The sequence below is a fragment of the Doryrhamphus excisus genome, chromosome 15 (assembly GCF_030265055.1).
Source record: "Doryrhamphus excisus isolate RoL2022-K1 chromosome 15, RoL_Dexc_1.0, whole genome shotgun sequence".
In the NCBI taxonomy this organism is placed as follows: Eukaryota; Metazoa; Chordata; class Actinopteri; order Syngnathiformes; family Syngnathidae; genus Doryrhamphus; species Doryrhamphus excisus.
Genome location: NC_080480.1, coordinates 17115256 through 17143205, shown reverse-complemented (window position 1 = coordinate 17143205; position 27950 = coordinate 17115256). Strand labels below are relative to the sequence as shown.

Here is a 27950-nt window from a genome sequence, read left to right as displayed (position 1 = left end):
CGGCGCTTTTGGTGCTCAGTGTTTTTCCAGATAGCCGACCGTCACTGAGTCAGGGCTCGACGGGGGCCAAAGATCACTATCACATACAAAACCGCAGTTGTCGTCGTCACCGGAGAGCAAAGGAAGAGAAAACAGAAACCGACTGGAGGAGAAGTCGTCATTGGAACGTTTAAAGATCAAACGTAGACGTAACCTTCGCTGCACAGCAGGGATCTTCTAAAGCGACGCTCACCTCGTGAACTTGAGACACGATAAACTAACAGTCGGATGAGCGCTGTGATGCTAAAGCGCTAACATCACTCTCATGTTCATAGCAACATCATGCTAATTCAACAGAGGAGGCGTTCAGGACAGGACGGCAGCCTGAGGCGTGGATCCGAGGTCGCCATGTTTGTTTGGGTTTAAGTCCCGGACACCTTGCAATGTTTGGCCTCCCCCCCACATTGGAAATAAACTATTCCCACAGCCCAGAGTCTCCTTCAGGGCTCCCTGCTGAGCTCTCCTCAGCTGTCAATCACACGATCACACACTTTCATCCAACCTTTGACCTTACGTACGCCTTTGGCGGGTCCTGGCGTAAATATTTGGTGGAGCCAAGCGTGACCGTGCGACACCTCCAGGGCTCCGGGGAAGTCGGTTCACCTTCGAGAACAATAACACCTTTACTCGCTTGGTGGGGTTGGGGGGGGGGGGGGTGACAAAGTAGCTTATGTCTAAGGTTATCATCGCTATTTATTTTATTCATTGGGGTTGGGGTTCCTTGGTTAGCATGTTGACACGAGAACATCTCAACAAGGTGGGGCGAGGGGGTGAGGGGGTGGGGTGGGGGGGGTCAACGCAAGGTTTCTTCATTTGATCCGACGTGATGGAAATTTGTTTATCATAGTCAGGTGTGGAACTAATTAACTGTGATAAACGAAGGAATTCTGTATCATATTTTGGGGATTTTAAAAAATATATCTACTGTATATACTTTTATTTTGAAAAATTAAAAAATGAAATTAAATCTTACCATAATAATACATATTTCAAGACAAATCAGAAATTTATGATCACAAAAATAGCAACAAATTGTCCTTTAGAATGCACTTTTTTGCAATTTTTTCCAATTTAGCATTTGATTAAATTAAATAAAATTAAAAAATAAACATAAAAACATAAATAAAATTAAAAAATATAAAAAATAATTTAAAAAAATATTTAAAAAATGCAAATTAAATCAAAAAATTCAGGAGGTGAACAAATGTAACAGTTACTGATTGTAAAAGTACCAGGGTGTACCCTGCCTCAGGCCCAAAGTCAGCTGGGATAGGCTCCAGCATACCCGCCCCCCTGGTGGGGATAAGATGGATGGAAGTTCATCCAGTGATGTTGGGATATTTCCTCAGGATAATACCATCTGCGTTAGGACCCAGGAAGCGACAGCACCATCTTTGTGGTCTCCAGATAAGATCATCTACCAAAGCATCTTCTTGGGTCGGGGTGCAGGTTACACCATCAAAGTGGAACCGCCATCAGAACCACCGGGTGGGTCAGCTGCCAGGACGGTGTCCGACTTCAAGGGGAGGTTTGGTTTGTTAGTGGGGGGGGGGGGGTATCATCCGCCATTGTTATGACGAGAGCGGCCGGCCTCAGGGGCTCAAAGGACAACGCCGCCTTTGAAGAGGGCGGGTTCCCGACTCGGGCCAATGGCGGAACCCCACCCGATGTCCACACTTCACATATGGACACCCCGGGAGGAACCACCCCTGGGAGCGCAACCTGATACACCCCCCCCCCTGTAGCAGCCTGTCAGGCCCCCTGATGGAGACTTCCCATTGGTCCACACTGGACTGGAAGTCGGCGTGACCCTTCAGCGTCCCCCCCACCCCCAAGGCTGGGATACGTCTCCTTTAAAACAGTGACAATTGGATTAGTGTCTTTGCAGCCCAGACTGCTTGGAAAGTAGATGCAGCGGGGCGGGGGCAGGCGGTGGTGGGGGGGGCCTGTACGTCCTTACGTGTCTTCTTTAGCCCCCCCCAGACAAGTTTCGAAAACACCTTTATGCTTTATGACGTTCATTTAAAAGCACTCAAGGATGAGTCATGCTAGCTTCCTTTGCTGTCTTTACTGTTTATTTGTTAGCTTTAATCACACACACACACACACACACACACACACACACCTTGGCGACAGGGTGTTTTATGGCATCTTCATCGTCTTCTTCTGTCTGAACTTTTACTTTTTGTCCTTCTTTCCTTTTCCTTGCTGTCCCTCCATGGCCCCCGGGTCTCCATTTAAAACCTATGGAGCCACCATGCTTGCTTTTGCTTACAGGAGTTGGATCTACATGCGCTTCTAAGTACCCTGCAAGTGTGTGTGTGTGTGTGTGTGTGTGCGCGTCAGCATGCGGGGTTGCGGGTCGCAAATAGCACACAATGCCATCAGACGGAGCCAAGAGCCAAGTCCGCTTTAATGGCCGCCATAATTAAAAAAGCTTTTAGAGGAGGGTGTGCCACCAAAGGCGGGCCGGGGGTGGGCGGCGTTGTGGGGGGGTGGTAGGATGACTGCCATCTCCAGCGTAAGGGACCCTGCCAAAATAATTCAAGGCGTGCGGGGGGGGGTGAAAGGCAATAAATGTAATGTATTTTTACATTACTTTTATCCTCCTACTTTGGGAAAGTTGTTAAAAAATACACTTCTGAAGGCGCACCAGCATCGGGGGGGGGGGGCGGGGGGGTCCACAAGAAATGATGTGAAGTAGTGATGGGAATTTGGATTCGGTTCTTTTGGCTCAGCTCCCCAAACAGTTCCTCCAATTATTTATTTCTTACCAAAATAATGTAAACATATATTGTACTTATGTTTGTATCGCTTTGTTTACAGCCTAATCTCGTGGATCATCTGGTCTTGTGACCTAGCAACGACAGTCACGGATTTGAACCATCACTACGGTAAGTACACAGTGAACACAGTACGTTAAAACCTCGTTTATTGTGCTTAATTAGTCCCTGACCGTGATAAGTGAAAAAATCTTTATTCAATCATTAGAGCTCTCTCCTTCTGATATAGCACCCCTATAGTCACCTTCACACAAATGTTACCCAATATAGTAGTAGGCATAAGATAAAATGAGACAGCTGAGTGAGTGTGTGTGTGGGGGCGGGGGGTGCGGGTGGGGGGGGGGGGGGTAAACTCATATATATCTTATGATAAAGTAATTACTGTAACATTCCTAGTTGAGACTCGTGTCACACTTCTTATTACACTTTATCATGTTGAAATGTGGCTTCAAAGAGTGCCTGCATAGTCAGCAGGGTTTTATGGTGGCCACAGTTTGACCCTGGAACTGAATAATTTCACTTCTGTTATTCCCTATTGGGGGGGAGGAGTGTTTGTAAATGATTAGAATTGAAAATGTTTGCTCATGATAGTAGTGTAAACATTCCCCTGCTGGTGGTGGTGGTGGGGGTGGTGGGGGGGGGGGGGGGTGGTTAAGGATTGTGATATGATGGCAACATGGGGTTTTATTTCAAATACATAACTCGGCCATGTTGACGCTTTTCCAGTTTAAATAAGAACCAGACACGTTTCCCATTCTGTGAAATAACTGTGTTGCCATTTGTCTGTTGTGACCCCCCCCCCCCCCCCCCCGTATCCCACACAAAAAGCTGCAATGAAAACATAAAGTATCATGTGTCGTGATGTTGTGTTCTACTGTGCGTTCCCATAAGAAAAGCCAAAGGGGGGGAGATTTGGGGGGGGGGGGGGTGCTAGCTTGTCAGGAAATGGATGCTGTGTGCAAGTGCTTCAAGCTGCGTGTCTTCTGCTAATCCGGTATAAGAGAAGTCACCTGGAGGTCCCCGCCGTCTAAAGATGGATTCCTCCATTCTCATTTGCATGGACCGTATATATATAAATATAAATATATATAAATATAAATATGGAATATATTTATTCCATGCCGATGGGCCGTCCCGGATGCAACCACCTCGCGGGATAAGCTCCCTGATGCAAAGCAGCGTGGAAACAATTAGACTCGACTAACGGGGCCCCCGATGATACCGTAGTAATCTAAACATGTCGGTGAGCGTAAATATGGCAAAAAGAGCCGCGGGACGCGATGCTAATAAATCCCAATCAGCGGTTAGCATGCGTTGGCAGGAGACGTCCCACCGAGTCCTGTCATTACTCCAGCCTGCATGAGTCCTTCCACTCTGGCTTTTGTTTCCTGCTGCTCTTTTTTTTTTGTTGTTGTAATTGTCATTCAGCCGCCATGATGTCGTATTTTTACACGCTTCAAGCGAGCATCCACGATGCGCTCGGAGCGCCGCTTCATGCAAAGCAGGTGTGTGTTGGGTGGGGTGGGGTGGGTAAGTGGATGAGGTGTGTTGGGATCATGTCAGCGTAAGCCTTGAAGCCACGCTAATCATTAGCAGGGCGCTAAAACGCTCCCAGGCTGTGAAAACATTGGAGAACACTTTTCATTTCCTACGGCTTCAACTGGAGCTGCAGCATCCTGGTCCCAAACACCCCCCCCCCGACTACCCCATCCATGAGAGAACTCCATAGCTGTGTTAGCGTGACCTCAGGGGTCACAGGCCAGCTACGTCCGACCCCTGAGAGAACACCTAGCGGGCCCAGTAGAACCTCCAACCTCCACCACACAGAGGTTGACCTTCAGGTTGGTGTTAAAGAAAGGTCAAGGTCAAATGTACAGCAAGTTTGTCTCCCCCTGGAATCTGACGAATGCATCTGACTCTCGTAGCCTCGTGACGTAAACGTAACGTAAACACGCGAAACGGCTCGTGTGAGGAAGTGCAGATGTAGAAGAAGACGCACACAATATGGCGTCAAACTTGGTTTCAATTCAGGTTGCCAGGTGGTCTCTGGGTGTGATATAACCCGTTTATGAGGGACAACATGTAGCGCCAATTCCATGTACGTATTTGTAGTAGTACTGTAGTTATTGATGAAGTATCCAACCATTGTTGTCATCGGGATCGGAGACTTCCTGTATTCGCTTGTGGATGACCATCGGAGACCGTCGAGTGGTACGTATTATCGCTTGAAAGCTCTCCACAGTTGATTGTTCCGCACTGTCGGATCTTGTTCGGAATTGTCACACAATCGCAGTGATTCCAATCCTGGCCATTGACTTCCTTCCTGCGGGCCGGAATGCTGCTTTAGTGCTGACTTCCTGCTGGGAATGTTTGTGCCGGAATGGCTTTTAATGCTTTCATTGACGCCCAATGGAGCTAAGTGGACCCCCTGCTGGTGGAAGTGTGGAGGTGTTACAGGGCTTGGTATTGGGGTCTTCAGGTCCAGGTCTAGGTCCAGGGGGAGGGTTCTCATGTTCAGGAGAAAAAACAGACAAGCGCAGAATTGAGCAAGCAATGACAGTCTTTGGGTTACAAGGGAGATATTTATTTGACGTGGACGTGGTTCTGCCGAAACCTAATAGCACTTCAGGGTGTTTATTTACTCTGGGGGTCTGGAGGGGCGGTAGAGGGGGGGGGGGCGCCTGTGAACGTGTCAAAAAAGGAGCACAGAAGCAAAGAGAAAATGAGACAAATGACACTTTCCAAAAGTGTGAGGACTTTGAGAGTTTGGATCTGGCTGCTTTGGCGCTGAACCCTGCGGAGAGCGGGAAAGGGGGCGGCGAGGACGCGTCCTCCAGCTGCCTCCTGGACCACAACGTGACGCCGGCATCGGACCGGCGTCACGTTGAAAACTATCTGAGTCATTCTTGATCCAATCGGTGATCTCTGGGCAAACAAACAATTCCTACGACACGACTCATGTTCTTCCCGGTTCGCCTCCAGTGGATTTAATGGCCACTCCCACTTCAGTGTTTGGGGGGGGGCAGCAGTGGCCTTTGATTGTGGTGTAACTGCAGGGCTGTGGTGCCAATGATTAAAAGGCCCTCGCAGGTGACGCATGGAGGAGCCATGACTTGATGACGGATTGACGCTCGTGGTCGGCCGCTTTTGAATCGCTGATTGCCTTCACGTCACACGCCAACAGGAAGTGACGGCGGCATCGTGATTCTATTCTTAGGGTAGCTGTCTTCCTGGCTTAGCTTAGTTTGGCATTGCTTTTGCAACAACACGTCACCAGTAGGGTCAAACGAGCCCGTCTGATTGGTCGGGTTGGCTTCATATGGACAGGAAGAAGATGGCTGCCATTGTCAGCCTCCCTCTAGTGGACGTAGGCGGCATTGCTGTACACCCGGCAGTCATAACCAATGAAATGTATTATGAAAAAAAGTTATTTTAAACTCATATTGGTACTTATATATTATATATTTAATAGCTTTGGGTGTTAAGTTGCTGTGTGATGACCTGCAATTTCTCATGGTTTGATTAGCTCATCATGAGTTGAAGAAAGAGATACGGTTTCCTCAGCAGCAGCACGATATTTAAACAATTAAGAGTTAAAGTTACTGCTTTTTTAATAAGAATATCAATTAGCGTCGGATCTGCTGTAATATGAGATTCTTACATAATCATAAACAAATACGAGCGGAGGCAAGATAGAAGCAGTTGTCATGGCGTCGCCGAACTCTCTACTCTAGAATATGCATCCCCCCACCTCTTCATCATCATCATCATCATCATCATGAAGCGTTTCCAGTTTGGTCACGCCCTCCGCCGCCATGATGGATCCTGGCTTTGATTGTGATCAAACTGTGTCGTGTTCCCGCGGCGCCGGGATGGTTGGGATGGCTGAGCATCATCATCATCACCACATGTGATGAAGGAAATGATGCAGGAAGGTGGAGTTTTTTTGGGGGGGGGCTGATTACTTTATCGGTGTATCTCAGCTCTCATGTCGCTTGTTGTCGTTTATTTTCACACCCGTTTACGCCGTCTACACTTTCACTCTCCTGTTTGCTTTTCCATCACTCCGGCTAAATGACCTTGACCGGGGGGGGGGGGGCGAGGATGTGGGCGTGTGTTGCCCGGGTGGCCTCGACGAGGGCTGAACTCACGAGGTTTGTTTATGAAAGCGACTCTCGCTGTGATGACCCACAGCAGCTGCAATTTGTCGCGCTAATGCCGTTAATTCGGCTCCTGGACATCATCCTCGCCGTGACGCCTCGCAGGCTCCTGGCAGACGCGGGAGGAAATCATTTTTATTCATCAAGCAGAGCAGCGAGTGTTCAAAGTGTCCATACGTCTTCACGGATTGCAAAGAAATGCAGCAAGAAAGCATCCAGTTTGCATTAAAACCTTTCACTTTCTTGCTTACATTAGCGGGCAGGCGGCCAAAACCTCCAAAAATCATAATTTTACATAGTTTTATATTCATAATTGACTTGTTTTCTTGTTTGTGGAACATGTGACATTGTTTTGGTGGTGAACATCTGTGAGTGCGGTAGGTATCAGCATCGTGGAGCCTATTGTTGAAAGCGCCGCATGCCATCATTGTGGTGTAAAGATCTTACCATGCAAAGCATCCAGCACCAGAATAGTCTGTGGACCGAGAGCGCCGTGGAGAACAAGATGTTTCCACTTTGCCCAGCTGTCTCCACTCTCCTGGCTCCACAGGCAGGAAGTTGTTGAAGGTAGTAGCATGCATCTGCATGCTGATCGCCTCGCTCCCTAACTTTCCCTCTTGCGTTGTTTACTCTTGGATAATCATGATTGGCTGCTCCCATTACAGGGTTTCCTACATTGCTAGCCAAGCCGAGCTCCATCATTTTAGGTACCTGAAGTATACTCCAACAGGAGGGTACCAAAGTGTAGTACAATGTCACCCAGACTTGCTATGATTATATGCTATTTTCTCCAAAACAAGTCCTCCATATGCTTATCACCTGATTCAAATATCTGATGGTGTCTGGGCATGTGAGTCTGACCTTCATTGGAGATTTTAGCATGAATAGTCTGACATTTTCTCTCGAAGTCTCTTTGCATGCAAGTTTTTGTACTCTGCACCAGATATTAGGTACTGATCAGATACTCGGGGACCCTTTACAGCTGGGGTCTGAGACCTACCTGGGCCTAATCAAGAACCGATCCAATCTGCCAGGAGGGTACCAAAGCGTAGTACAATGTCACGCAGACTTGCTATGATTATATGCTATTTTCTCCAAAACAAGTCCTCCATATACTTATCACCTGATTCAAATATCTGCTAGTGTCTGGGCATGTGAGTCTGACCTTCATTGGAGATGGTCAACATTTTTAGCATGAATAGTCTGACATTTTCTCTAGAAGTCTCTTTGCATGCAAGTTTTTGTACTCGGCACCAGATATTAGGTACTGATCAGATACTCGGGGAGGGGTCTGAGACCTACCTGGGTCTTCCGTCTGGGTGGCATCAAATGAAGAACCGATCCAATCTGCCAAATTATTATTATACAATTCTACAAAGTCTGCTATCGTCATCGGGCACATGGTCTACAAAACCAATAACCACCGGGGTCTCTAGTATCGGCAACAACATCTGTGGCTGTAGGCAACCTCCTGATATGAACTCCACAAATTCCAACAGTTGCATATGAGGTGCTTTAAAATGTCAGCTGTGAAAGTCCTGCATGGACTGTATGAATCTCGTATGGTAGGAATTTGCCGTCGGGTCTGGAACCAATGAACCCCAGTAAACCACAATAAACCACGGACCGCTCCGATGAGTTTTCAAACGCTATTTCATGACGAACGACAGATAATAAAAAGCGTCAGCATCTCCCAAATTCTCCAGAAGCGTTTCCGCCTCCACTTCCTGCATCCTCTCTGACGGGATGCAGCTGGCGTCCGCCCGCAGATGCTCCGTCGGCCATTGTGCATCTTGTTAGCGCCGCTAACAAGCAGCCTCCTTTATTACCGGAATGAACTTTAACGGAGCGTAGCGCTAATCAAGTGGGCGCTCTGCTGCGTTACACCCGAAATAATTTGATTGATTTTTTTCAAATCCAGCTCCCGGAACAAACATGACTGTAGTTTGAATCCCTGGATTTGTTTGTTTCCTGTTTTATACTCTTACTTTGCTAGCACTTCCTGTTTAGTGTGATTGTGTGTTTTTAGTCATTGTTACCTCTTTCTGAGGAAGCTGACCCCCCGTTTCTAATTAGTTGGCTTCTTCAGGTCTTTGTTGTCTGCTGGTTCGTTGTCATTTGGTTGTTGGACTCCTGTCATGGTTTGCATTCCGCTTTTTGAGTTTTTAGTAGTGTTTTTAGCGTCACGGGTTCAGAGCCAAGTGTCGATACAAGTGACAGGATTGTGCTGCCAGTCGCCTATAAACTTCAAACTCTGAGTATCTTTCATATATTTCTTGTTTCCTGTCATTTAATTGTGCTAAAAGAGGAGTGTAAAGGTGACTGTAGGGGTACTATTTCATGTCAAGGGCTCTAATTAAAAAAAAACATATTTAGAAGGTTGTAAACAGGTTTTCTATGCTCTAAGTACAATAGTATTCTGTTTATAATTAAGGTATCGTTATTATCCTAGCATCAAACCACTACAAGCTTCTGTATATTTTAGCTTTCAGGGGAGTGGCTGCTGGAGTGCCCAGCATGCCTTGCGGGCACTTAAGTCACAAACCCTTGTAGAATGTGTGCTGCTTATGTTTTGCTCCGCATGGTGAGTAAGACTGTTGTGTTCAATGACAATGCGTAAAACATAAAGCCAAATCCTTAGCTAACGTTACCTAATGTTGCGGCTGACCTAATGTTGCTACGGGTGGGGCGAGCCGGTGCGGCGGAGGCTAAGAAAAAGGTCAAGCAAAAGTCAAACTCCTTGTTATTTCCAGATTGGCGCTTTGTAATAAGTTGTTATTGCGGTGCTACGATGCTAACGTTATTGAAGCGTTTCCATTGTAGCCACATTCAGCCTTTCGGTCTTTCTTTTCCTTCAACACAACCCTGGGTCGTCGTGATTCGATATTTCGATTGCCCATGCGACCGCCGCTTGTGGTCCACGGGCTGATTTACATCCACTTCCTGTTTCTCTGTCTTGCAAACACTTGGAACAAAAGGACGTGTTCTGCTTTCTTTCAACAGCAGTGCTTTCGGTCCTTTTGTCCGAGTGGTGACTCATCTCATTTTTGTGAGGTGGTTGCATCTCTTTTACACACACACACACACACACACGCGCACACACACACACACACACACACACACACACACACACACACACACACACCCTGTGGAGGACCAGAGCTGACAATCAGTTGAGATCCGTCCAAGTCGGCAAGCTTTTGTGATTCTTGGTTGGAGACAAGTCTAATGATGATGAATATAATTGGTCTACCGCATTACAGACTCCCCCTTGACCTTCCCAAAACGCGAGATTTTTTTCTCATGAAGTGAAGCTTAGCGCTCGGTGTTGTTGGTTGCCATGGCGACTTCCTTAGACAAACAACAACAAAAAAAAAAGTGCGTGATAGCCGAGCCTCCTCTGTTGACTTTGGCAATCACCGTGTCGCGCTCATAATGTGGCCGCGTTTGACCTGTGACCCCTCGCGTTCTGACAACACCCAACCCCTCACCCCCACCGTCACCCCCACCCCCACCCTCACCCGTCCATGGCAGGTTGTTTTCCAGTTTCCTGTGAGAAATGTCGATGGAAGCGCGTGATAAAGCACATGTGTGTCGCATTAAAAGCGCTTCACCTCCACGTTATTTTATTTCCTTTCGATGCTGATTCAGTGGTGTCCAAAGCCCGGCTTGGGGGCCATTTGCTGCACTCGTCTCGTTTTTGTTGGCCTGCGGCATTTAAAAACATTAAATAATTCAGAAGTTGCAAGGAAAGTCATTAAAGTCGAGAATATAATAAAGTTTAAAATATTAAAAAATCAATAATAATTGTCTTTAACTTTAGCCAGGAGTCATTTTGTTTACATTCTGGAATACAAAAAGCTAATACCTCAATGACAAAGACTATAAAAATGTATTATTGGCTTGGTCGGCAAAGTAAATACAAAAGGAACAGCCCAAAATGCTATATGCTCACAAAGTCATGGCAAAAGAAATGCTGCAAACCTTTAACAGACGGTTTGAATTGCCTGACAAAATGTCAAAAATGCTAATTCTGCAATTTCATAGAGTGAAACAAAGAAATATTAGCATTATGATATACTGCATTTTCACAGCATTAGTAGCCCCCCCACTGTGTTCCACTGCACACATGCCGTGGTTTTATTTTTATAGCTGGAAAAAAACGGACATCCATGATCTAACGAACTGACGTCTAGTGCTAATTAGAGCGTAGCGCTAATCAAGTACAAAACCCGAGTTAAAGCGAGTCGCTAAAACTCCACGGGTGGTCCGCCATCTTATCTGTAAATCTCACCGAGCATCTGGGCGGCGTTGCGTTGCCACCGCAACCTTCTCAATGTTATTTGAAGGAACACGACGTTAGCTTCAGGCGCTCATCCTGATCCCAGAGGCGTCCGCGTTCAAGACCCCGGGAATGTCCTACGTATTTCTCATTTCTCTTCTTCATGACGGCGGTGTCGGGAGATGAAAGTCAGATCAGTAAACGCATGGGAGATGTTTTATGGGCATCTGCTGGGCACGTTGGGAAGAAAGTAAATAAGTACTTTATCATTCTGTGTACTTCTGTATCAGCAGGCTTGTAGCTTTGAGTATTGGACTTCAAAACTTCAAAACTCCCTTTTTTTTTAGGTGTCCTCATTTTCAAGTACTTTTAGTGGTATTTACACACCCAAAAATGCACATTATGTCAAACCGCACCTCAAAAAAACACTCTTACTCTGTCACATGACTCTGTGGCGTTCTTTTGTGGTTTCACTCCCACAGGGGACCGAGCGGTCATGTGATTTCCCGGCCTGCGTGGGCGCTCATGCTTGTTAACTAAGATATTTTTCGCCCCCCCCCCCACCCCAAAACGCCGCTCCCGGGGGCATGGCCCCACGGTGTAATTACCCACGCCGCATCTCTCTCGTTAAGACTGCGGCGTTGGCGGTAAAGATCTGACGGGTCCTGCTCACACCTGCGTGAGTCGAGTCCATCATTCAGTCGTTACTCGTCGTCCTCATCAAAGATGAGGCTCGATCCGACACTTCGTTTCATTTTTCACCTTCTGAGCGTCCAATCAGTCAATCCGGGCTTTGCCGCCGCCGCCTTGTTGCGCCCGTCAGACTCACTTCATCCTTCATTTTCATAATCACAACTCCATAAGCGTCATGGCCGCCAGACTGCATCAATGAGGATCAATAAGGCGTTTTAGCCCAACATGATTCAACAAAAGCTTGTTAAAGCTCATTCCAGGCAGCCGCCCCTGAGGGAAGGTGCGTGGGGAGGGAGGGAGGGGGGGGGGGGGGGGTTACGGACGTGCTTTTACCGCCCGATGTCGAGGAAACTAACATCATTATGATCAGAATAGGGCCGCCCGCCATTGACCCCCCCGTGCACGAGCCCATCACTTTTAAAAGAGGTAGGGCTGCTCTGGGGATGACCCCCGTCCCACTCCATGATGGATGGGGTGTGTCTGAGCGCTCCCAGCCCCCCAAATGGCTCCAAACGAGGCCTGGGCGTCGAGCTGCGTTATTAACTTAGCTAGGAAAGAAGGCAGCGTAAATATGCTGGATGTGGACGCACTGGAGAAATAAAATGTGTGTGTGTGGGGGGGTCGGGGAGGGGGGGGGGGCGTTGAATTGAATTAGTAACTAAAGCCAAGGTGCTGCCATCGATTGACGTCCAACCTGCAGCTGTGCTAAATATGAAAGGACCATCGTTAGCATCCTGCTGTTCTTTCCTCTTAAAGGTACACATCAACATTTAAAGGGCCACTGCATCATTTAGCATTTTTGCTAAAATATGTTTGTAGTTAGCGGATGTTTCTACGTTGTTTGAGTTTTGAAAGCAAACAATAACTTCGTAATAATGACTTATAGTTCATGGCGAACTCGGTTCAGCCTCTGACATCATCAGAGTAATATCGATCCACTAAACAAGATGGCGTGTGTGTGTCGCTTTAATGCTAATGAGCTATTATGTACTTCATCCATGACCTACTAGAGGCCATTTATTGTATACGATGACGTAAGACCAAGGAGTGGGGGATGGAGGGGATGCTAACATTGGCAACACCAGCACCGCTATCTGATGCTAAAGTGCTAACGTTACATTTTAGCAGAAACTGCTAGATTAGAAAAACAAAATGGAACTTTTAAGATGTGTAGCGAAGCCTTTTTTGTTTTCCAATACTACCTGGGTGTTTGGACGTGACAGAACATGTTGAAGATACAGACATCAAAGTATTCATGTGATTTAACGGACGATGTCATGCTATCGCTAGCCCACTCCTCGCCATTCCCAGGACGGATAAGTCGAGAACAGAGACGATTGTTGCTGGCTTTTATTTATTTTTATGTGAAAGACGATCCGACCGCTTTGGATAATCGACTCCTTTTGCCTCCCCCGTCATCACATCCCTTTTGCGCCGGCCACTCGACATGTGTTCCACTCAGGAACGCCGTACCTCTCTGGACTCTTTATGGCTTCCATGTGCTCCGTGGAACCCCCACCCACCACATAGGGAGGGAAACCGAACAACCCCAACGAAAAAGGCCTGCTGCACGTCCCCACCCGTGGTCGTTTCACACAGGGAATATCGCCAGGAATTCTCCGTGGCAGGGTGGCCAGGATGCATCGCCTGCATGGTTGCCATGGTTGCCATGGTGCACTGCCGACCGACCGCAACTCGCATTTAGGAAGAGTGGAAGGAATGGAGAGTTGAGGGAGGAGATCACTTTAGGGATTAATCTTTGATTTACAGTCAGGAAGTGAGGACCTAAAAAGGGGGGGGGGGGGGTGCTTTGTTCCTGCCCCGGTCATGTGATTTACAGCCCGGCTGATCCGACGCAATCGCAACCTGGGAAAGACGTTTTCAGCCCCATCGCACGCTGTCAAGCGCCGCTGCCGTGATTTAGGCCCCACCGCCGCCGTGAAGGGAGGTAGAGGTGCCACCCCGACCCGGTCCGCTTGATATGGTTCAGTACTGGGGGGGGCGGGGCGGACCAGGATGGAGGTTTATTTTTACTGGAAGGACAGGTGCTGCCGATCCAAAGTGAAGGCTGTCGGAAAATAAACACGCACCTTGTCGCACACGTACTCCATCAGGGCCAGGAACGCCATTAAAGCCAATTAAAATTCCAGCAACCCCCCAACCCCCCCCCTCGGCATTGACCCCCACTCTAAACAGACAGTCGGATGAAAGCTGGGGGCCGCTAACGAGCTCAACAAATGACATGGATTGCTCATTATTATATTGTAGTATTTTTGTTAGCCTCCATATGAGAATTTAGACTTACTCCAAGGGTGGAGGGTCTCCAAACTATGGCTGTTTGTGGTCCGTGGTACGTTATGAAAATATTGCTAGGTTAGCTAGTAAGATTTACTGAGTGGGACACAAATGTTGGCGCCGCTAGCACTGCTATGTGATGTGGAAGTGCTAACATTACACTCATTTTAACATGTTAGCTTAGCATAGACGTGGAAGAAAACTAGAACGGTTGCAATTACAGCTCCATTTTCCCGAAGGTAAACAAACAAGTGAGGTAGATCTACAGACACTTTTGGTAGAACTTCATAAAGACTCAGGTTGCTTCTTCATGCTACACATGAAACCAGAATCATCTGTCAGTTGAAGAGCCGTGTTTGATCCCGATCCGGCTTTATCCTCATTTTGTTGTCCCTTTTGGGTTCTGATGTGCGGATTGGACCGGAACCCCCTGCAGGCCTGGCCTGTTGTCATGCGTGATTACAGCTAGCATCAAGAAAAGTGTATTATTAGCCGCATCGTCGCCATCGCCGGGAGGGACTCTCCGCAGGCCAGCAGCACCTGCTCGCTAATGACGGGTCAGACCCGGGTCGGATCCCAGCATCCCGACGTTCCGCTTGTCGCTGGTTTAACCGCACCCTCGGAAGCAGAGCAGAGGAGAGGAGCAGACTGATGTGGTCTGCCCAGGAAGTCCTTAAAGCAATTAGACCCCCCCCCCCCCCCCCCCCCAAGAAGAAAAGCTAAGTTGTCTTCCTTGGATTAAAACACTTGAATTGAATGAAGTGTGCCAGGGAGGCTCCCTAATGGCCGCCGCGCTTTTTTTTATTCATAATATTCTATTAACCCCCCCCCCAACCGCCCATCCATGTCCGCCCCTGCGCCTCTCCAAACCTCTGACTCATCTACTGCAGACAGAAGTGGAGGAGAGGGGGGGGCAGCACCCAAGGGTGTTGGAGGGCACGCACGACTCCGACCCCGAGCAGAGCGAGTCACGACGCCTTCATCGTCAGCGTCATCATCATCATCATCACGCCTGCACCCTGCCGCTGTCCATCACCCAAGACAAATGAGGCGTCTTTGTGTCTCCGGATTGGGGGGTTGGGGGGGGTCCCTCCATCCATCCACCCACCCACCATGGAGAAAATAGCAGAAAGTACCTTCTTCTTCCAGCGTAATTGACTCTTATCTCCTCCAAGACCAAAATGGCAGCCCATCTTTCCTTATAGCAGCTTTGAACCAATCACAGCAGAGGACAAATGGACGTCTCCTGGTCCCGCTCGTCTCATCCTGCGGGACATCTTGACCATCCCACTGGTCCCCACAGCCGGGGACGGATCAAAGGTTTATTGGGTGCCACTTTTACGGACATCGTGTTTGGTCTTTATTGGACTTAGCAGAGGTTAAAGGTCACATCGGCACCCGTCTTTCACTTTTCACTTTTTTAACACGTCTTCTTTTCTATATTGGGTAATAGGACTATGACTGTGACTATAGGGGTGTTATTTCATGCCCAGAGGTCTCTAATGTTGGTGTGTTCAGAAGTTGGTAACAGGTGTGTCTTGTGTCTTATTTTGTGTTATATCTGCTATACTGGATAATCAGAGTGTGAAGGTGACTATAGGGGTGTTATTTCATGCCCAGAGGGCTCTAATGTTGGAGGGTTCAGAAGTTAGTAACAGGTGTGTCTTGTGTTTTATTTTGTCTTATATCTGCTATACTGAATAATCGGAGTGTGAAGGTGACTATAGGGGTGTTATTTTATGTCTAGAGGTCTCTAATGTTGGTGTGTTCAGAAGTTCGTAACAGGTGTGTCTTGGGTCTTATTTTGTCTTATATCTGCTATACTGGGTAATCGGAGTGTGCAGGTGACTATAGGGGTGTTATTTCATGCCCAGAGGTCTCTAATGTTGGTGTGTTCAGAAGTTGGTAACAGGTGTGTCTTGTGTCTTATTTTGTCTTATATCTGCTATACTGGGTAATCGGAGTGTGAAGGTGACTATAGGGGTGTTAGTTCATGTCTTGAGGTCTCTAATGTTGATGTGTTCAGACGTTAGTAACAGGTGTGTCTTGTGTCTTATTTTGTCTTATATCTGCTATACTGGGTAATCGGAGTGTGAAGGTGACTATAGGGGTGTTAGTTCATGTCTTGAGGTCTCTAATGTTGATGTGTTCAGACGTTAGTAACATGTGTGTCTTGTGTCTTATTGAAATGATCTCGGAGTCATTAGAGTGTCATTGCTGGGCCGAGTTCCCTAGTTTAGTCACCCCAGTGTGTTGTGTAACCAAGTTGACTTTCTATAGTATCGTCCCTGTACGATCGAAGTAATAAATATGAGTGCTGTCCTCTCTTGGGGAGATACGGTGCATGCATCCAGCAAAACAACAAACATCAGTCATGTTTGGTAGCAGGACCAGAATATGCTTTCATGAATAAAATGATATTTATGTTTGCTGGCTAGCTTAGCTTACCAGACATCTGCACTGGCCAGAGTACGTTTATTGTTTTTGATCCATCCAGCCATCCCCCGTGGATGTCCGAGCACTCCTTCCACTTGAATGTTCTACAGAGTATTGGCGTTGTGGAGAAGGCTTTTAAGTGGATTTCATATGGACGTTATAGGATGGCTGAGAGGAAGGTGTTTCCTCTAATGGCTTCTATCAACCTCCTACCGTTCACACAATAATGACCCTACACACACACACACGGCGTCCATGATGTTGTGCAGGTGGATTCCATTGCATTTATCGAGCGAAAACGTATCCGATTATGCTTTGCCGCAATGGGAAAGCATCGAGGGACATTTTACGTTTTAAAAAACATCTCCAAAATTGTGATGAGAGCACACACGACCTCCACTTTTTGTGTTTGAGTGATCCTCAGACCTTTGAGAAGATGAATGCAAGTCCTCCTCCTCCTCTTCCTTTGTCCTTGAGTAGATAATTGCGTCCAGTACGTCCGCTATATAAAGACATACAATTACTCCCACTATACAATAAGTAGCATCTTTCTGAGTTATATAATATAACACAATTATTCCATTCAGAAGCTCTGAGTTGAGATGTTCAGGTGTAAGCATCTTCTCCATTCAGTCGCTTTTAAGCGTTAAATGCACTGATTTTTACACAATGGAATGGCAGTTTTCCTTAATCCGTTCCAAAAGGTCAAATGTCAACCCAATTATTTCGTTTGGTGTTGAAAGTGGAAGCTGTAATCCAGTGGAACATTGTTAGTCCCGATTGGTGCGAAGGAAGTGAACGCAGCGTCAGCATCTCCGTCAACATACGAATGAGCCGAGGATCATCCACGGACCGCCGTCACATTCACTTCATGTTTGACATTCCATGCGGGAATGAAAAGCAAATGTTCATCCCGGCCACCGTCACCGTAAAGACTGCACTAACGCTGAACTTGTGAACGCTGGAAGTCCTGGATGAAGATCAAACGTCATTCCTTCCCGGGGGGGGGGGGTTGGGAGACGGGGCGATCTGCTCCCACGGCTCTTGGAAGCCTTTCGGGATGAAGAATCCGCCTCATTGGGTCCATATGGGAGTAATACGTGACACAGTTTTGAGAACCTCGCTGACCCCCGCACCGAAATTCTCCGCCGAGGCCATGACCTTTACCCCCCCCCCTCCCGATCCCATGCGAGTGTTTTAAAGCGCTTTGGAGTGTGTAACGTCTTCAGGTGCGTCACGTAGACGGCGTGAAAATGAAAGACCTCCCAGCTGTGCCGTCCCGTGTGGAAAAGCACACGTGAAGAGCCGGGAACACCTGCTTGGCGGCGACTCAATGCACCTTTGTCTTTTTGTTCCCGGAAGGAATTACGGAAAGAAATGGGACATTTGTCAAGGTGACTTAACGCTGAGATCCTTGGACAAAGCAACAGCCGGCCAAATCGACTCGGAATCTTTCTGCTCATTTCAGAAGCCATTTAAATATGATACAGTAAACCTCGGATATATCGGACTCGGATATATCGGAAATTCGCTCACAACGGACAGATAAAAAAGGAACCGATTTTTCTGTAATGCATTTCCGATAAAAATTCATTGCATATATCAGATTTTTTATAACGGATTTCGCCTATTTGGGACAAAATCTCCAGTCCCGTTCCAATGCATTTCCATGAAATTTCCCTCGCATATATCGGATGGCCGCATCGTGGCGCTCCGATTCGCCGAATCGTGACAGGCCGCTATACGACGTCATTTGCAGCGTTTGCAGCGTTGCCTGCGCGTCCAGGTACATTGGAAACATAGTCAAGGAAGTGCCTTTTTATAACGGATAAAATCCCATTTACGCATATACCGGATATAAATCCGATATATGCGTAAAACGGACATTTTCCGGTATACGCATATAACGGATTTCGCTTATATCGGACAAAACCAGTGGGAACAATTGAATCCGGATATATCCGAGGTTTACTGTAGTTTAATGGCCCGGATGCCTTCCTGGTGAGGTGTTCCGGGCATGCCCAGCCGGGAAAAGGCCCCGGGGCAGACCTAGGACACACTGGAGGGATTATGTCTCACAGCTGGCCTGGGAACACCTTGGTGTCCTCCCGGTGGAACTGGAGGAGGTGGCCGGGGACCGGGAAGTCTGGGCTTCCCGACTAAGACTGCTGCCCCCGCGACCCGGACCCGGATAAGCGGAGGAAAATGGATGGATGGATAGTTTAATGATGTATGTTCAGATCCTGATGCGTTCTTCGGTCTCTGGTTCACCAGATTAGCGTGCTACATGCTAAGGATCAAATGTTTACAGTAACATGATTCCGAAACATGAATGAGATCTGAACAATCCGTGATTTCCCGGCTGCCATGGTGACGGAGCAGTTAAACACGACCACACACTGCTCTCCCGCTTCTGTCGTTAAACGGTAAAAACTTAACCGGCATAGCGGATCCGCCCCATCGACAGATTTGTTTATTTCTTTTTTTTTTTTTACTGTACTTGGGAATCTAACGTCACCCCTAAAGACCAAGGTAGTTCCTGACAAGTTCTTTGGGATACAAACCGTTTTGTCCGTTTGTATCGGCGAAAAGGACCAACTTCCCCCCCCCGATGTTGTCTTCAGCGTTCAATCAAAGATGTCAGCTCTCGAGCGTCCACACATGTGGAACCAATCAAGTCACTCCAACTTGTCACTTCCTTCCTCCTCGTATTTTCTCCACCGTGATGAAGAACCGATGCCTCCAAGTCCATCCTCCAATGCCCTTGCTTATTACTAAGGTCGCCTGAGGTCAATACCGAGCACCACGAGGGCTCGCGGGCCAATGGCGAAGCCGGCATGACGCGCTAGGCTACGAGTCGAGAAGGAGCCGTGCTGGGGTTTTCCACTGGAGCTTAACAAGGAAGGAAAAGGCTCACAACTAATGGCTTGTTTACGCTCCTCGGATCCCTGGACTCGCGTAATTGGCTTCGGAGACAATCAATCAAAGTATCAATCAGCGGCCCCGCGGTTTAAGTAAACATATTAATCATTTTAGGTTTGGGGCGCACCGGTCGGGTCACCCCGGGATTCAGCGTTTGAGCAGGAAGTAGCCAGTTTTTGGTAGCGGAGGACATCTGTTTCAATGCGCTACTGGGTCCTTTATCCGCGGATCATGTCAAGGCTTAGTAGTGGGTCAATGTGGACCTCACAGGAACACGCTGAGACCCAAATATGGAATCCTGGAATGGGAATATGTCTGCATGAAATCAAATCATTGGGGATTTGGGTCACATTCATCAATGGGAATGACAGGGAATGGAATGTCCCTTTGCTACCACATCTGGGAATATCCTTTGTGGAGGGGTGTGATACGGATTTTTTATTGATGCGATTCCAGGAATTTACGATTACTGATAATTGAATGCATCCCATAATCAGTTCCCAGTTCCACATGTCCAAAAGGAGTAGGAAGAAGCAAAGTTTATTAAATCCTACTCCTCCATCTGGTACTTTTACAATCACTAACTGTTACATTTGTTCACTTCCTGCTTTCCATAATAAAAAAATTTTGTTTTAATTTTTTAATAACGTACCTCGTACCGAAGTACGAGGTGATATGACCATACAATGACATTGACAACGGCATTATGAATTATCCTTACTGGCCTTTTTTGCAGTACATTTAGCGAGTGAAGATTGCTTTTATAGTTATAGTTTATAGTTTTTAATGATGCGATTCCAGGAATTTACGATTACAATTGAATGCATCCCATAATCAGTTCCCAGTTCCACATGTCCAAAAGGAGTAGGAAGAAGCAAAGTTTATTAAATCCTACCTCTCCATCTGGTACTTTTACAATCAGTAACTGTTACATTTGTTCACTTCCTGCTTTCCATAATAAAAATTTGGTTTTTATTTTTTAATTTTTTAATAATGTACCTCGTACCGAACCGAAGTACGAGGTGATATGAGCATCCAATGACATAATGGTTACCATAGTAACTGTCAATATAGTATATATATATATATGTATATATTGTATCACTACTACTACTACTACTACTAATTGGTTATTTTTTAGCCTTATGCATTATTTTAGCTGTTTGAAGATGCACTATATCAGCAAGTTGAAGTATTTGTAATTTTAGAAATAAGGAGTTAGTATGTTCTCTGTAGGCGGCATTATGAATTATCCTTACTGGCCTTTTTTGCAGTACATTTAGCGAGTGAAGATTGCTTTTATAGTTATAGTTTATAGTTTTTATTGATGCGATTCCAGGAATTTGTTTGTCATTGGGATGGCAGACATCAACTTTACAATCATACTCGGCATTGTTGATTATTTTCAAGATTATTTGCCCCATTTTTCCTGCCACTGCTACCTGACACGTTTTTTTCCGACCTTGGCTTCGGTCTACGCTATTCCGAGTCCCCGTGTTAGAAATTGTATTCTCCTTCGTAAGTGACGATGAGATGACCATCTCCATCTCGGGAGACCTTCTCAAATTGCAGTTTGCCCCCCCCCTGGATGCGCCCCGCCTCTCACCAGTGGCCAGCTGGCCTCGGATGCTCACCTGGGATGATGAGGGTCGTGGATGATGGAAGGATGGAACTCGCTTTTGCCGTCACCGCCACAAACGCTTTCTCATTGTTGAAGTATGCAGCAGCTGAGGCTCGCCGGTGGTCCGCGAATAGCGACACAATCAACCCCCCCACCCCCACCCCCACCCCCACCCCCCGGAGACCTGCGTGCTGATTACCGTCTTCCGTGAATTTCCAGGCCAATCTGTTGCCACGGAATGCCGCAGCTTGTTGCCTCCGTAATGGAGTGGAGGCTTGCACAGCGACCGGCTTCTTGCCCCTGCAGATCCAAGCGGGGCTGGGGGGGGTGGGGGTGGGGGGGTTGAAAGGACATCTTGTCAAGTCTGGCACCGCACCAAGCTGCAGAGCTGAGAGTCCAATCCAGTAATTAGACCGAACCGCTCGGCTCTAACACACCTCCCAATGCCATTCCCACAGCCATCTCCGAGAGGCTTTGCGCCCCCCCCCCCGCACAAACGTGCACTTCACTGCCCTCTTCTCGGGTTGCTTTGACCCCAGCATGCTCGTCTTCGCGCTCGGATCCTTGTGAGGGCTGACGGGCGCCGAAAGGGACGAATGAAACCCTGTCGTCACCTTCTCCTCCCTGTGAACCCAACACACTCCATCACCCCCCCCCCCCCCCCACCCCCCCGCCCGACAGCCGGTCCCAGTCCTCCCAACGTGCTGCCAAACACACGGCAGACACCCGGACAGGTGACCCCCCGGCTGAGATACGCCGTATGCTGCTCACTCACAGGAAATAGAACACTCGGCGCTTTATTGGACTCTTAACGTGTCTGTTCGTGGGGAGTTTACATCTTTATAAATAAACCGTAAATCTGAGTGCTTCTCTGTCGGACAGAACCAAAGTGGACGGTCCGCAGTCTAAAATACGACGACTTGTAAACTTCCAAAGAGACCACGACTATGCCGTCACCACGGAATCAAAGCGGGATTGGCGTTTAGTTATGGTACGGTCCAAACATTAGCTCCATCTTCATTCTACTGCACCAAACTTCATTTCAAACCTTGACCGCCCAATGATTGACACATCGATCGCCCAATGGGGACACGGATACTGACTCCCGTCTGGCAGAATCACAGCTGACTGGTTTTGGTTGCCAGCCAATAGCAGGTCTCATACCGTATATGACGCGTTCTCCGACCCTGCTCAGATCTTTACTAGGATCTTCTACGATATTTCGATTTAGCGTGCAGACCTCACAGCTAGGAGACCAGGGTTCAATTCCACCCTCTGTGTGGAGTTTGCATGTTCTCCCCGTGCATGCGTGGGTTTTCTCCGGGTACTCCGGTTTCCTCCCACATTCCAAAAACATGCTAGGTTAATTAGCGACTCCAAATTGTCCATAGGTATGAATGTGAGTGTGAATGGTTGTTTGTCTATATATGTGCTCTGTGATTGGCTGGGACCCCGCCTCTCGCCCAAAAGACAGCTGGGATAGGCTCCATCTCCCTGTGACCCTTGTGAGGATAAGCGGTAGAAAGTGAGTGAATGAAAGTCTAAATGTGACTATAGGGGTGTTATGTCATGTCTAGAGGGCTCTAATAGTGTTAAAAGCCATATTTAGGAGGTCGTAAACACATTTTCGACGCTCTAACTAGTAAAATATTCCATTTATAAATAAGGAATCCTACATCGCACTGCACGGCAGATGAGCGGTTAGCGCGCAGGCCTCACAGCTAAGGAGACCAGAGTTCAATGTCCATGCATGCGTGGGTTTTCAGCGGGTACTCCGGTTTCCTCCCACATTCCAAAAAACATGCTAGGTTAATTAGCGACTCCAAATTGTCCATAGGTATGAATGTGAGTGTGAATGGTTGTTTGCCTATATGTGCCCTGTGATTGGCTGACCACCCCCACCTCTCGCCCAAAAGACAGCTGTGATAGGCTCCATCTCCCTGTCACCCTTGTGAGGATAAGCGGTAGAAAGTGAGTGAACGAAAGTCTAAATGTGACTATAGGGGTGTTATTTCATGTCTAGAGGGCTCTAATAGCCATATTTAGGAGGTTGTAAACACATTTTCGATATGTGCCCTGTGATTGGCTGGCCACCCCCGCCTCTCGCCCAAAAGACAGCTGGGATAGGCTCCAGCACCCTGAAAAACGGTAGAAAATGAATGAATGAAGGCGACAGCTTGAAGCTATACATGAAGTTGCAAGGGCCTGGTCGATGCTACTCTAGCTAGCTCTATGCTAGCTTTAATTTCATATTTTTATGATGTGGCGGTGATTGAGTTCTGAGTGCACCTCGACTTTGTTTTGATTCCCTTGTCAGGTCAGCAGGTTCGGAGAAGGTGCGATACGTAGTCCAAACAATGAACCTAACGTGCAGAACCCAGGGAACACTGACACATGCAAATTCCAGGTAGAGATGCCAAAATCGGGATTCAAATCCTGGTTCCCGTAGTTTATGGATGATCACGACACAGTGGTAACAGTAAGGTCGTCGTGATTATCGGCCTCTTCTAAATTCCAGGAGCATTTTTCAGACTGAATAAGAGTATTTTGGGTGCGTGGTCGGGTTTGCGTTCCACTTGACGCCAGGAAGTGTCTGACAGCTCCTTTTTTTTTTTCCAGAGATACTTGGTAAAGGTTCTACTTATCATTTTCACACTTGAGTCCTGGCATGTTTTCACATATGTTCAAAAGAACTTCTTTGAGGGAAATAACGTTGAGGCCAACGTGTGACTAGCATGGATGTGTTGGAAGAAAAACAGTAAAATGAGAAGCAGACCTGCCCGAGTGAAATTTATATTAAGCAAACACCACCGATGAGCTTTTTGGTAGCACGGCTGTAGGCGAGGGACGCTTATGGGGCCGACGTCCGTGGGTCACGATGACGATGAGGACCGGGAAGGTCTTTAAAGGCCGTGGTAACCACAGGCTGCACGTTGGCATGTCTGCCACTTTTATAAGCCAATTATATCAACCTCGTCTTTAAAAGGCTCAACTGACGCCTGGAATTCTCTGCGGCATCTATAAAGTGGTCGGAATACCGAGGGGGAAGAAAAAAAAAAAAAAAGTCCCGGCCTCTGACGTCATTGGACGTGTGACGCCGTGATGGCGCCACACATTTGGAAAAACGCTTGGCTTGGCTTTCCTGCTTTTGGAAGTGCAAGGAAATGAAACGTAACAGCGTAGCGTTTAATATAAACTTTATTTAAGTAACGTTCTTTGGTATAGGACGGCCATGCGCGACCGGCGTCACGCATCAGCGGCCATCTTGGAGGTGTTATTCTCGGTTTTAACGAGACCGGAACTTTTGTGATTGAAAGCAGCAGCTTTCAATTGTGGCAGCGCAACCGCTAGCTTCAGCTAACGTTGTCTAATTTAATACTAGGTATTATGCTAACGCTAATGATACCGTCCAACTCGGGAGTCAAAGATCCTCTATATGACGGGATCACTGCTGCTTTTTAGGACGTACAGTAAACCTCGGATATATCGGATTCAATTGTTCCCACTGGTTTTGTCCGATATAAGCGAAATCCGTTATATGCGTATATTGGAAAATGTCCGTTTTACGCATATATCGGATTTATATCCGGTATATGCGTAAATGGGATTTTATCCGTTATAAAAAGGCACTTCCTTGACTATGTTTCCAATGTACCTGGACGCGCAGGCAACGCTGCAAACGCTGCAAATGACGTCGTATAGCGGCCTGTCACGATTCGGGCGAATCGGAGCGCCACGATGCGGCCATCCGATATATGCCAGGGAAATTTCATGGAAATGCATTGGAACGGGACTGGAGATTTTGTCCGAAATAGGCGAAATCCGTTATAAAAAAATCCGATATATGCAATGAATTTTTATTGGAAATGCATTACAAAAAAATCGGTTCTTTTTTTTATCTGTCCGTTGTGAGCGAATTTCCGATATATCCGAGTCCGATATATCCGAGGTTTACTGTACTACCAACACGCTAGTAAAAGACGGTCGACATGATAGGAGCGCTCAAGTTTTTGGGAATTTTGTCTCCAAAAATATCCTTGGTGAGGTTAGCGACTGCCAGTGCGGTAATCGATAATGTCGTTATCAATCATTCCCGAAGTGTGATGGCGTATCCAGTGACGGTGGATGCGGTTAATCCAGCGTCGAAAACCTTTCACGTTTCAAGTCATATTGACCTTTTTGTCAGAACCCCCCCCCCCCCCCAATCATGACTCCCCGCTGAAAGAAGCGGCGTTCGCATCGATCCCATTCTTTTAAGTGTTTCCATAAACCCCCCCCCCCCCCCCCCCCTCCATCACTCGAAGCTGGACGGCGTCGGGCGTAATTCATGCGGACAGCACCTTCCTCATCTCCGAGTGTTGCCTTTCCTGGATTCCCGCACGGCAGAGAGCCTCTTCAGGGGCGGATTGAATTCTGCCCCTTAATTGCATTTGCGTTCCTCTTCCGTCTGCCATCATTTGCTTTTGGGAGAAAGAGTGGAAGCCCCGTGCTCGCTTGACCTTCTTCTGGAGGCACGGCTGGTCCCGAATTATGATTTGAATAAGCTTAGAAGATGGATACACTCCTTAGAAATATCCGCATACTAAACACTAAGGTAATACACATAAAACGCTATACTGTGTTACCTGTGTACTCTAATCATAAATGCAGTGACTTTGTAGTTTTTGCGTAGCCTTTACACTTTTCCAGATGATGCAAATGCACATTTCGGTGCGTTTCTTTTTTTTTATTTCACTTTTATGGCTCGTCAGTGTGATGCCTGCTGCAGGTGTCATGTGATCACACACTCCACTGAAAGTCTCTGCGGACGGTAAAGTTGCTATAAAGTGTGAAACGTCTGCATAAATCATCAACGAGTCCACGTGGGAGGTTTTTTTTTTTTTTTTTTGGGGGGGGGTGAGTTTTATTCCCACTTTTGTCTGAAACATTCCTAGAAGCGAGGAAAAGGTGCGCTCCAGACCTGGTGGTAGTCTTCCTCACATGACTTGACTAAATTCCTAATTTTAATATCATTTAAATCACATTTATTTAAAATTTCAAGCATGTAGGGATATTGTGTGTGTGTATGTGGGGGGGGGGGGCGTAACCACCCTCCCCGGCCCTCCCCACCGAATCAGAGAGCTAATTTAATCAGCCTGTTTGATTAACAAGGCAGTACATCAGTAGCTCCTAAGACCCGCCCACCAAGTTGATGCTGATGCTGATTAATAACCCTGAGGATGCTGCTCCCGGCCGAGTGGGCGGGGTTATGTAGATTAGAGCAGAGGCGGGCCAGGGAGGAAGTGACAACAAGTCATCCATCAGGCACAGCCTACGCGTTTTATTTTCGTGTCCATTAGAAAGAAGAGAAGAATAGCATCAACCCCACAGGGAACGTGACTTGTGTTTGTTGGGATTGTATGACAATAAAGTACTGGGAAACATCTTTGAAGGCCCCGTAGGCATGTAGGGCTTCCATGTGGATGGTGTGGTCATTCATCTTCTCCATCGTCTTTGTATCTGTACCTTTTTAGCAGAACGTGTGGAGCTGACGATCCACTCAAAGGAGTGAAGATGTGCCATCAGATAGATTGTTTAAGATGGAGCATAAAAAAGTGACATTTTGGACACTAATTCTGTCTCCAAAACGTAGCGTTTTACGTCTTTTCCACCAAATCACGACTCCAGCGTGGATTTGCAATTCTTGGCTGTAATGAAATCCACGTGTGGAAGTCACACGGAGAGAACGGATGGAATAACATCGGAAGCAGTGTGAGCGTTCCTGCCTCATTTGCAGTGGAAGCGCTCCATGGATTTTTAATAGTAGCGGCAAGTACTGTATTTATCATCATCATCATCATCATCTTATGGATCATGACACTTGCTGTGGAAAGTTGGAGGAAGTCTGAAACTTCACTTTTTTTTGTAAAAGTTGGGTGTACTTTTGATTTTCGGACTAGTTAGAGCGTCGAAAATGTGTTTACGACCTCCTAAATATGACTTTTAAGACTATTAGAGCCCTCTAGACATGAAATAGCACCCCTATAGTCACATTTAGACTTTCATTCATTCATTTTCTACCGCTTTTCCTCACGAGGGTCGCGGGGGGTGCTGGAGCCTATCCCAGCTGTCTTTGGGCGAGAGGCGGGGTACACCCTGGACTGGTGTGGCCAGCCAATCACAGGGCACATATAGACAAACAACCATTCACACTCACATTCATACCTATGGACAATTTGGAGTGGCTAATTAACCTAGCATGTTTTTGGAATGTGGGAGGAAACCGGAGTACCCGGAGAAAACCCACGCATGCACGGGGAGAACATGCAAACTCCACACAGAGATGGCCGAGGGTGGGATTGAACCCTGGTCTCCTAGCTGTGAGGTCTGCGCTAACCACTCGACCGCCGTGCCACCCCATTTTCAGACATATAATGCTAATAACCCTAACCTAACCCTAACCCCTAACTAACACTAACCCTGACCCGGACCCGACCCGACCCTAACCCTAACCCTAATCCTAACCCTAACCCTAACCCTAACCCTAACCCTAACTCTCTAACCCTAATTCGGTCCCCGACCCAGACCCGACCCCTAACCCCCCTAACCCTCGCCCTAACCCTAGCCCTAACCCTCTAACCCTAACCCTAACCCCTAACTAACCCTAACTAACCCTAACTAACCCTAACTAACCCTAACTAACCCTAACCCCCTAACCCGGACCCCGACCCTGACCCGAA

General features: G+C 47.3%; 1 long non-coding RNA gene across 13 annotated transcripts in view; it reads left to right on the top strand.

Moving 5' to 3' along the window:
• The window catches only part of LOC131103740 (uncharacterized), a 204716-nt gene that overhangs the window by 133097 nt on the left and 43669 nt on the right, over positions 1–27950 (top strand). For 12 of the 13 annotated variants that reach the window (XR_009119665.1, XR_009119660.1, XR_009119657.1 and 9 more), the window contains one exon: positions 2866–2933. The exons of the other annotated variant lie outside the window; for it this stretch is intronic. This is a non-coding gene — a long non-coding RNA (uncharacterized LOC131103740). The remainder of the gene's footprint in view (positions 1–2865; positions 2934–27950) is intronic. 13 annotated transcript variants of the gene reach the window in all.